Here is an 11,083-nt window from a genome sequence, read left to right as displayed (position 1 = left end):
CCACGGCAAGAGCGGCAAGACCCGTCCGGCCAGGCGCGCCCGCCGCCTGCAGCGCCACCTGGTGGAGCCTCCGTGCAGCACCGTGCACCAGCGTGCCGCCCTTGGGCTCCTTTCCTACTATATACTCCTTGGCTCATTCCTGTTGGTTCATTCATCATTCATTTTCTCTACAATTGTTTGCTGACTGTCGGCTCTGTGCAGAAAGACTTCAAAACTCTGCGGGTTTCATCATGAAAATCCCTGTCCTACGTAACAAAAGATGGAAGCCACACGTGTTTATCAGTAGAGGAGTGATTAGCACATTCCCAAAACTGAATACTGTTTTTTAAAAAATGAGAAAGTTTTCTGTAAACTGATATGTAATGATGTCCAGGAAGTATTTTCAAGGTGCATAAACTAAGGCACCAACTATGCATTATATGATATTTTTGGTATAATATGGGAAAACAAGAATACATATGTACATATATAAAACACATATTACGGTTGCATAAAGAAATGCTGGAAGACTAATAAAAACAGTTTTCTATTGGGGTGAGGTAAACTGGATGGTCAAAGGCAGAAATGGGAATGAGACTTCTCTGAATATCTTTTTATATCATTTTCACTTAAATCATATAAATGAGTTGCCTGTTGAAAAGTTTAATTTAATTAAAAGGTACATTAAAATGTCTGCAAGGTTTTCAGATTTTAGAAAACCCTCCCTCTGAGGAGCTTACCTTCCACAGAGGGAGAAGAATAGGGAGTGGCCCCTGATGTAGTCAGACTAGACCTCTCAGAGGAGGTGACCCTCAACGTGATAACCTAGAGGCCGTGAGAAGGAGAGCGAGGCACTCATCCGGTGGAAGCACATTCCAGACAGAAGGAACAGCAAAGACTCTGAAGGGGAAAGGTGTTTAGAATGCTCTAGGAACAGAATTCAGTGCTGTCACCTCAGATTAATAAGACAGGGAGTGGGAAGAGAGATGAATGGAGGCAGCGGCTGGGATCAGAAGAAGGAAGGCATGGGGGCTCTAGTTCGATCTCGGTGTAATAGGGAACTGGGAAGGTGAACCAATTTATATTTTTAAAAGTTTGCTCTGGCAGTTCCATGCAGCAATGATGGTAGGAAGGCATTATGGATTGAACTGTGTCCCTGCAAAAGATATGTTGGAGTCCTGACCTTCCAGTACCTCAGGATGTGACCTTTGCAAACGAGGACCAAAGCAGACATAATCAGTTAAGACGGTCTTAGCAGGGTACAGTAGGCCCTTAATAGAAAATGACTGGTGTCCTTGTAAGAAGAGGAGAAGATGCACGGGCACAGAAGGGGAGAAAACCACGGGACGACAGAGGCAGAGACTGAAGTGTTGCAGCTGCAAGCCAGGGAACACCAAGAAATGGCCAAGAAACCACCACTTTTCCATTTAATAGAAAAGTCACTTCTTACTTCCTGATTCTAGTTTCATATTAAAAGAAAAAAAAAACTTTATATCGGGACTTCCCTGGGTGTCCCGTGGTTAGGACTTGGCATTTCCACTGCTGCGACCCAGGTTCAGTCCCTGGAGATCCCGCAAGCTGTGTGGTGGGAGCAAAAACAAAAGAAAACCAAAAAACTAAAACTAAAACCTTTATAAATTATTTTTTGTCATAAAAGCACAGTATGATGGTTGTACAACAATCAAGAAGTACAGAGGCATAATCTGTCTCTGGGCATCCTCACTTCCCCATCTCTGATGTAACCCATTTGAAGAATTTACTTTTTTATTGATCAAATAAACATTTATGGGCTTCCCTGGTGGCTCAGACAGTAAAGAATCCACCTGCAATGCAGGAGACCTGGATTCAATCCTTGGGTTGGGAAGATCCCTTGGAGGAGGGCATTGCAACCCACTCCAGTATCCTGGCCTGGAGAATCCCATGGACAGGGGAGACTGGTGGGCTGCAGTCCATGGGGTCCCAAAGAGTCGGACACGACTGAGTGACTAAGCACCCAGCACCAGCAAATGTTTATACACATATATGGGGTAGAGAATTTTCTCTTAAGCCCCAAAATGGGAACATGTTGTAGGTATTATTCTGAGCTCCCTTTGTTCACCTACAGTTAAATACATTTCATTAAAAATAAAACCATAAATATTCAAATATTCAAAACATCATTTCCTAATTATTTTAATACAGTTTACTATTAGCTATAATTCTTGAAGTTATGTACGTGTATCCACAGAATGGAAATACCCTATAACGGAGAACATTTCTTTTCAAAAGTCTGTGTTCATCGATGTCTCATTAGTAGCTTGAGATGAACTACCGGGGATATTTGCACCACTGAAATTGGCAAACACTACAAATTAGGCTCCTCCCTTCCCTAGTGAGCCAGTTATTAGACATTTATTGGCACACCACTGAGAGTAAGTACATAATTCGTAGCATTCAAATGAGAATGAAATAAAATAATTGCAAATTAGATGAAGTAAGGTAATGAAAGGCAAGCTGGTATATTTACAGCGTTTACAGAAGAAGGAACCTTGTGGTATGACCCCGTCCGCCTATCAGCGGTGTGAACTGTGCAAGTCGCTCAGTCTCTCTGCGCCTCTGTCCACTGTAAAGTGAGAGAATTGTTACCAGCCTCAAAAGGTTATTGTGAGGAGCAAGTGAATGAATCCACATGAAGCTCTTCATATAGCGCCTGGCACAGCATTCACATTCACAAAATGCTAGTTATTATTTCTGGAACATAGTGACTCCGGACATTTAGTTAACAATATAGGGGCTCATTTTCTCATCTGAAAAACAGGGGTAAAGATACCACCTTTATCTGATATTTTAACCAAAGTCCTATGTGGGTACTCCTCCCTTTGAACTTTACTTAGAATTAAGTTTTAAAAATGGGAATGCCAGATCATGTGCTCAGATCGTTCCCAGGTCACATGTAAAGGTCAGGAATCCCAGTGTCCTGAGAATGTGGATGAAGAGAACAAGGCAAGTCAGAATGACGCGTGCGCTTGCTATATGACTGTTGTATAAGAAAAGGAAAACTCTATGGCATCAGAGCTAGAGGCATCCCTGAAGACCACTCTAGTTTTAGCTATCAGAAAAAGAATTTGAAAAAGAAGATACATGTATATGTACAAGTAAATCCTTTGCTATACCCCTGAAACTAACACAACATTGTTAATCCACTCTACTCCAATATAAAATAAAAAGTTAAAAAGAAAAACAGAATGACTCGTTCTTGCCAGGTGTGTGAGAAGTTGATCTGTCCCAGCTTCTCCATTCTTTGGCCACTGAACAAAGCTTGCACTGGGTCGATCTCAAAAATAAATAATCAAGAAGAAAAGAAAAAGGCAAAAAAAGAAAAAGAAAACAAAACAAACCTGAGACACAGGGGAGGAAATATCACACCTAGGGACATGATTTTAAGTTGTAATCGCCTTCACATTGGTTTTTATCTAAACCAATAAAGTCATTCTGAGAAAATAAGTGGTTAGTGTCTCATCTCTTAGCTCTCTGTTTTGTGAGCCTCACATTTGTCTAATGGGATAATAGTTTTGGACAAAGAAGAAGATGGGTGTGACACATTCCATATGTTCCCACTGGCCTGACTATCAGCCTCACAGCGTCTTAAAATGACAGCACCTGAGCCTTCTCCGCAGGACATGGCTGCATCTTGGCCAAGTCAGTCAAGGAGCCAGAATCTTTTCTTAGCCATGGATGTCACCCAGGTTACGGAGAGAGTCCTTCGAAATTGACAAGGGGAAGAATGTCAGCTTTGTCTTTTAAAAGGAGGGTAGGCCTCAGGAACAGGGAAGCAAGAAACAATTCGGGAGTTCTATCTATTTATTTTTCTTTATTTGGCTGCGTCAGGTCTTAGATGGACCACGCAGGATCTTTCATCGCAGCATATGGACTCTCTAGTGGTGGCACAACGGCTTAGTTGCTTCCTAGCATGTGGGATCTTAGGTCCCCCACTAGTGTCTGAACTGAACCTGCGTACCCTGCATTGGCAGGCAGATTCTTAACCACTGAACCACCAGGGAAGTCCCAGGGAGTTCTCTTTAGAAGCAACACTCATCATGAGTGTTCCTCATGTTCCTCATGTTCCTCATGTTCCTCACTCATCTAAGAGCTAGTTAACCCCATTGTAAGAAAAGTCAATCATTAGAGAACTCCAAGGCTACTCAACACTGGGTAATGAAAAGAGCATTCTGCTGACAGGAAAAAGCCTTAAATTAAAAGTTCTTCTTCTGGCTAAGACTAAACAGTGACCTTGGGCAAGTCATGTCCCCTCTCTGGGCTTTAGTTTCCAGTATCTATGAAAGGTACAAAGGGAGGTAAGGAAATGAAATAAAATGCAACAAAGTAGAAAAACATAGAAAAAGAAAAGAATGCAGGTGCAAAATAGAAGCATTAACTTTTTTCAGATGGATCTCTCCTTCATCCAGGTTATCACTGCTCTTTGGTGGAGTTGATTACTGGCCAGTGTTATGGTTTCGGGGATAAAAGTCTAACCAGATAAGAAAGGGGAGGGGTCCTGGAGAAAGAGAACCAGCAAGGTTTTCTTGATGTTCAATTCAGTTCAGTCGCTCAGTCACGTCCGACACTTTCAACCCCATGGACTGCAGCATGCCAGGCTTCCCTGTCCATTACCAATTCCTGGAGCTTGCTCAAACTCATGTCCACCAAGTCAGTGATGCCATCTCATCCTCTGTCCTCCCCTTCTCCTCCTGCCTTCAATCTTTCCCAGCATCAGGATCTTTGCCAATGGATCAGTTCTTTCATCAGGTGGCCAAAGTATTGGAGCTTCAGCTTCAGCATCAGTCCTTGCAATGAATATTCAGGATTGATTTCCTATAGGATTGACTGATTTGATCTCCTTGCTGTCCAAGGGACTCTCAAGAGTCTTCTCCAACACCACAGTTCAAAAGCATCAATTCTTCGCTGCTCAGCTTTCTTTATGGTCCAACTCTCACATCCATACATGACTACTGGAAAAACCGTAGCTTTGACTAGACCAACTTTGTGAGCAAAGTAATGTCTCTGCTTTTTAATATGCCATCTAGGTCTGTCATAGCTTTTCTTCGAAGGAGGAAACTTCTTTTAATTTCATGGCTGCAGTCACCATCTTCAGTGATTTTGGAGCCCCCCAAAATAAAGTCTTTGCTGTTTCCATTGTTTCCCCATCTATTTGTCATGAAGTGATGGGACTAGATGCCATGATCTTTGTTTTTTGAATGCTGAGTTTAAACCAGCTTTTTCACTCTCTACTTTCACTTTCATTGAGAGGCTCTTTAGTTACTCTTTGCTTTCTGCCATAAGGGTGGTGTCATCTGCATATCTGAGGTTAGTGATATTTCTCCCGGCAATCTTAATTCAAATTTGTGCTTCATCTAGCCTGCATTTCACATGATGTACACTTCATATAAGTTAAATAAGCAGGGTGACAATACACAGCCTTGACGTACTCCTTTCCCAATTTTAAGCCAGTCTATTCTCTTTCTTGTTGCAAAAGAAGCCATTCTTTGGCGTAAGTCATAGATGTAAGCCTGGCCACAATGTTTGTTTTTGAGCAAGTCTCAGTAATTAATGATGTTAAGGAAACAAGGGAAGGCAGGAACAAGGGGAAAGCAGTCAAGAAACAACAGTTCAAGGACAAAACAGAGTCCAGTTCCTCTTCAAGAGCTATACATAACAATCTGACACAAATCTCTGAGTTCTGCAGGAATTAAGGTCCCCACATGCTGAGACCCCAGACTGGTGGGAACCTAAGGAATGATGATGTTGACCTCTTCTGACTCCTGTGACTTTAATCAACCAAAACATGGATCCTGACAACCTTTGCCCCAATTCTAGGCTGAATTCTCTTCTGCTCAAGCCCTTTAATGAATATGCACGCACTGTGCAAGCCCCTTCATGAATATGCATGTCCTCAACTAAAGTTTTGCTGTTCAAGGAGGCACCGCTTTGGGAAAGATCCCGGTGTTCTCCTTACTCACTGCAAGTAATAAAACCTCTTTTCTCTGGCTCTTTGGCTTAATTGTGTCTTTGGGCTCAACTCTCACCAAAAGGCAAATCCAGTTGTAAGGTAAGAAAACACACATTCTGGAGTCAAGGAGTAGGTTTGCATCCCAGTTTTTTCCCTTCTGACTTTTGGCAAATTACTACACCTCTCTTAGCCTAAATGGAAATATATCTACCTGTCAGGGCTGTTGGACTTCCTCGGTGGCTCAGCGGAAATGAATCCCCTGCCAATGCAGGAGACAAAATTTCGATCCCTGGGTTAAGAAGATCCCCTGGAGGGGGAAATGGCAACCCACTCCAGTATACTTGCCTGGGGAATTCCACGGGCAGAGGAGCCTGGCAGGCTACAGTGCATAGGGTCGGAAAAGAGTTGGACACAACTTAGAGACTAAACAACAACTTAGGATTGTCACAAGAGTCAAATGAAACAATGCAACATTGCCTCTCAGCAGAGCTCTGTGCACAGAAGGTGCTCCTTAAATGCCACTACTGATGCTTCTCACGTCCGAGATCCCAATGCCTCACATGGAAGTTCCGTGTTGTGACAGGCACGCTACCCAGCAAGTGACCAACACAGTCCCCTTCTAAGGCTTCCCATTCTACAGTCACATGCCCTGGGAGTCCTGTCTGTTTCCAGGGGCACTTTGGAAGCACTTAAGATACATCCTATGGTTTCAGTGTTGAAGCCAGAGCTTCTCAACCTCAGCACTATGGGCATTTGGGGCCACAGAATTCCAGCTGTGGGCAGCTGTTCTGTATTCTATAGAATCTCTAAAAGTATCCCTGGCCTCCATCTACTAGGCCCTGGTAGCACACATTTTCCCCAGTTAGGACAATAAAAAACAGCTCCAGACATCCCTTAGGGGCAAGACTGCCCCAGCTGAAAAACTACTGGATTCATCGTTACTCTTTGGTGTTTGTTTTTTCCTATTTCCCACCGTCCTGTCTTTCAAATCCAACCTGGGGCAATGGTGTACTGAGAGGTGGGAGCAGCAGCAGTGGCACCCAGGTAGGAGGACTATTTTATCACCAACCTCACTCAGTACTGCAGCGCAGAAATACTAACAAACAGCTTACTTGCTACTGGTTTGCTATTGGGTTTATCTTCTCTCCAGACAACTAGCTCCTTTCTGGGGACACCCAGCACCCCTTGCTGCTGTGCCATTGCTCTGGTGCAGTTAGAGTTAGGCTTCTCCCCCTGCACCCATATTCTTATGCCGTCAAAAATAACCTGCACATACTTCAGGTTCAGTAACAAATATATGGAGTTTGAAGAAAACTGAAAAAAACAAATTATTTTAGGCAAAATTTCTCCTGCTGCCTAGGTTGAGCTGAAGATTGGACCTTTGGGAAGGGGACAGAGGATAAGACTGGCAGCTTCTGTTTCCTGGTGTTTTCATCTCCCCAGGCTGCTATAAAGAAGGATAGCAGATTGGGAGTTTAGAAAACAGAGATGCTTTGTTTTACAGTCTGATGGACAGAAGTCTCAGATCGAGCTGTCATAGGATTGTCCCTTCTGAGAGCTGTAAGGGAGCATGGTCCAGGCCTCTCCCACAGGAGAGGTAGATTGCCGGTAGATTCCGGTAGATTGCTGGCATTCCATGGCTTGTACAGGCATCACCCCATCTCTGCCTTCATCCTCATATGGCATCTTCCCTGGGTGCATGCCTGACTCTGTGTCCAAATTCCCTCCTTTTATAAGGACACCAGTCATAGAGGGCCACTTTCATAACCTCATCTTAACTTGATTACCTCATTTCCAAATAAGGTTACAGACTGAGGCATTGGAGGTTAGACCTGCCTAAGGGGCTACCTCCCATCAGTAGGATGAACATGAAATTTCTCATCCAAATGGGATCCTCTTGAGAGTGAAAGGGGGTGCTGTTAATAATTATGACAGAACTTCGGAAGTCAATCAGAACCACCCTGGTCAAACTGGGGTCTACGGTCACCCTACCCATGAAGCACAGATGCAGTGGAGACAGGGAGCCAGGCGTGGGGAGCAGAAAGTGCTGGCTTGACTGGCATGGCCATGGTAGAGACTGGCCTTCTCCAGGCATGGCAGGTGTTTCGAGCTGACGGTGCCCCTCGTGGTACACTGGAAGTACCTTACTTGCAGTTCACTGGATTCAGGCAAATGCATCTCTGTGTTAGCAGGTGCCTTAAGGATTCCTTCCTTTAGAATCAGAGCACTTAGGAGTCTTATCTTTTTTTGCTGAGATCTCCTCACTCCACCAGGAGGTCTCCACGGACAAGACCTAAGGCAGCTCCACCTCAGTTCTCTCCACTGGAGACCCACATCCGCTCTCCTGGGAACACTCACTGTACTTTGTCTTCACAAACTTTGGGGGTAAGCTCACCCCCAGCGTGGTAACACCTTTTCCTCTTCAGTCAGAACAGCTAGTCAACCCAGGCCACATGTTTTAGATTTCCCAGATGGCCTCTCTAAATGGTCCCTTTAAAGCCCATTCCCCTTGGTTTTAAGCTAAGAGAACTAGCCTCACATGCCCCCTCCCTGGCTGTAAGGGTTGGGGCGGGGGGAGATTCAACTCATCAACAGCCCTCTTTGAATACTTTTTCCTTCAATTTCCTTCTCTAGGTCCCTTTCCTACCCTCAGTGGGGATGAAGAGTTCAGCGCCTCCAAGCCATCACTCTTTGCAATTCTGCAGGGCGATCTCACACATCTCATTGATATGTGACATGAATTTTGGTTTTGGTGCTTCAGCCAAAAGCCGAACCAAACAGTTTCATCCAAACCATGTTTTACCCTGTTATTATTAACTCGACTGAGGCCCTCTGTCTGGAAAGGCTGGTTGGCCTTACTTGGCATTCCCAGCCCCTGGCTGCAGGTCAGACACCTGGTGGGTGGTTTAGCTGCAAAGTCGTGTCTGACTCTTTGTGACCCCATGGACTGTAGCCCGCCAGGCTCCTCTGTCCATGGGATTTTCCAGACAAGAATACTGGAGTGGTTTGCCATTTCCTTCTCCAGGGGATCTTTCCAACCCAGGGATCGAACCGGGGTCTCCGGCACTGAGGCAGATTCTTTGCCGATTAAGCTACCAGGGAAGATCCAATCTTCCCTGAGATCTAGCAGGGGAAACTGTAAATGTTTGCCAGTGAATGAAGTAATGGCCAGTTTCCAGTCCTCTCCACATTCGGATCTCTCTCCTTTGACAACGTTTCAGTTTGGTCGTATTAAACCCCTACAACAACCTGTGATAATGCAATAGACAGGCGTAGAACAGGGAGATGTAAGTGAACTTCCGTCCAGCTTCGGAAAGTATGCCCTTGGTTCCCTCAGGCGGGGTGCGCGCAGGAAGCTGGGCGGCGGGAGCCGAGGCGCCCCCACCGAGAGGCTCCCCGCGGTCTCCCCGCGGTCTCCGAGCCGCGCTGCTGCCTTTGAGCTCCAGCTGGCGGCTGCCGGGCGCACTGCAGGGCTCCTTCTGGCAGCTAGAGAGAGGAACACGGTTCCCAAGCGCCGCGGGATCGTCTGGGATGCTCCGGGAGAGTTTCATCGGCTGTCAAGCCAAGTTCAAAGGCGGCCTGGAAGCTTTCAGAATAGATGCGTCAGTCCAAAACACCCCGGCGTTGAGCAGACTCAGGCAGGTCGCCTGCCCTGCGGATGTACTGGGGGAAGACTGATCCTAGGCAGCCAAAGAAAACTTTGTTAATGACATGGGGTTCCACAAACTGCTCTGCGCCAAAAATACGCTGTGGAACAGAAACACTTGAATAGACCTTTCAGATTTTTTTTTTAAGAGTTCATTATTATTGTACTGGATGTTTGTGAGTGAAGATAAAAGCGCTTGGGGAGATAAATTTTGACATGAGCGGTACTTTTTATAAAATAATTTACATTATATATTATGTAAATTATATAGAGCTTCCCTGGTAGCTCAGTTGGTAAAGAATGCTCCTACAATGCAGGAGACCCCGGTTCCATTCTTGAGTCTGGAAGGTGCCCTGGAGAAGGAATAGGCTACCCACTCCAGTATTCTGGCCTGGAGAATTCCATGGACAGAGGAGCCTGGCCGGGCTGCCGTCCGTGGGGTCGCAAAGAGTGGACACCAGTGAGCGACTGAACTGAACTGACTTTTCTTTAGTAATAGTAGTGATAGTAAAAATAATAATGGCAAAAACAGATCAAGGACTCACTTATGTGTCAGGCACTGTGTTAAATGCTTTATATAGACTGCTTCATTTAACCAGTATGTCCTTTTCATGTGATGGATACTTTTACCACATCCACGTTACAGATGTAAAAACCAAGGCATAGAGAAGGTGGGTAACTTGCGTTAAGTTTGGGCAACTTTCTGCTGATTTTTCTCATGTGTTTATGAAGATATATGAGTGCATGTGTATGTGTTTATGTACAATTTCTATTAATGAAATTAAGTATAATATGCTTTTGTGAAATCTGCCTTTTTTCACTAAACACATTAGAGGCACCTTTAAATCAGAAGTAGCCTTATAATTTGGCTACTTTCACAAAGCATATTACACTTAAAGCCTATAAGTAGCCTTCTAATTTGGCTTCATTTCACTGAACAAGATAATCTCCCTAAACCTCAGTTTCCATGTTTTCACCAACATGACAGTTCACTTATGGATGTGAAATACCTGCCTGGTATATAGTAAGTACTCAAGAAATTACAACTGTTAATATCCCGATTAGCATTCCTAGTTAATGGTCAGGTGTGCCACTGTTAGAGAAGGGTGTGTGTATGTGTGTGTTTATTTGTTTTCATTTAATGCAATCATCCTAATGCAACTAAAATCTATTGAATTTCAAGGGCTTGCCAGTTCTCTCTGGGTATTTTGCTTTGAGGGCTTGATTTTGTGGGCTCAATAAGAGGAGGGAAATAATAGATAGCTGCTAATTAATGTTTAAGCTACTTTTTAATGAGGCTCAGAGAAGCAAACAGAAAATGCAAAACAGGTGAAATGCCAAGAAGAAATCTGACAACAGGAGATCAAGTCCAAAGCCTTTCGCCTCAGGGACTTCCTTCGTGGTTCAGTGGCTAAGATTCCACGTTTACAATGCAGGGGGCCCAGGTTCGATTCCTGGTCAGGGAACTATAT

The sequence above is a fragment of the Bison bison genome, unplaced genomic scaffold (genome assembly GCF_000754665.1).
Source record: "Bison bison bison isolate TAMUID 2011002044 unplaced genomic scaffold, Bison_UMD1.0 scf7180017864194, whole genome shotgun sequence".
Classification (NCBI taxonomy): Eukaryota; Metazoa; Chordata; class Mammalia; order Artiodactyla; family Bovidae; genus Bison; species Bison bison.
This window is presented reverse-complemented; position numbering follows the sequence as displayed.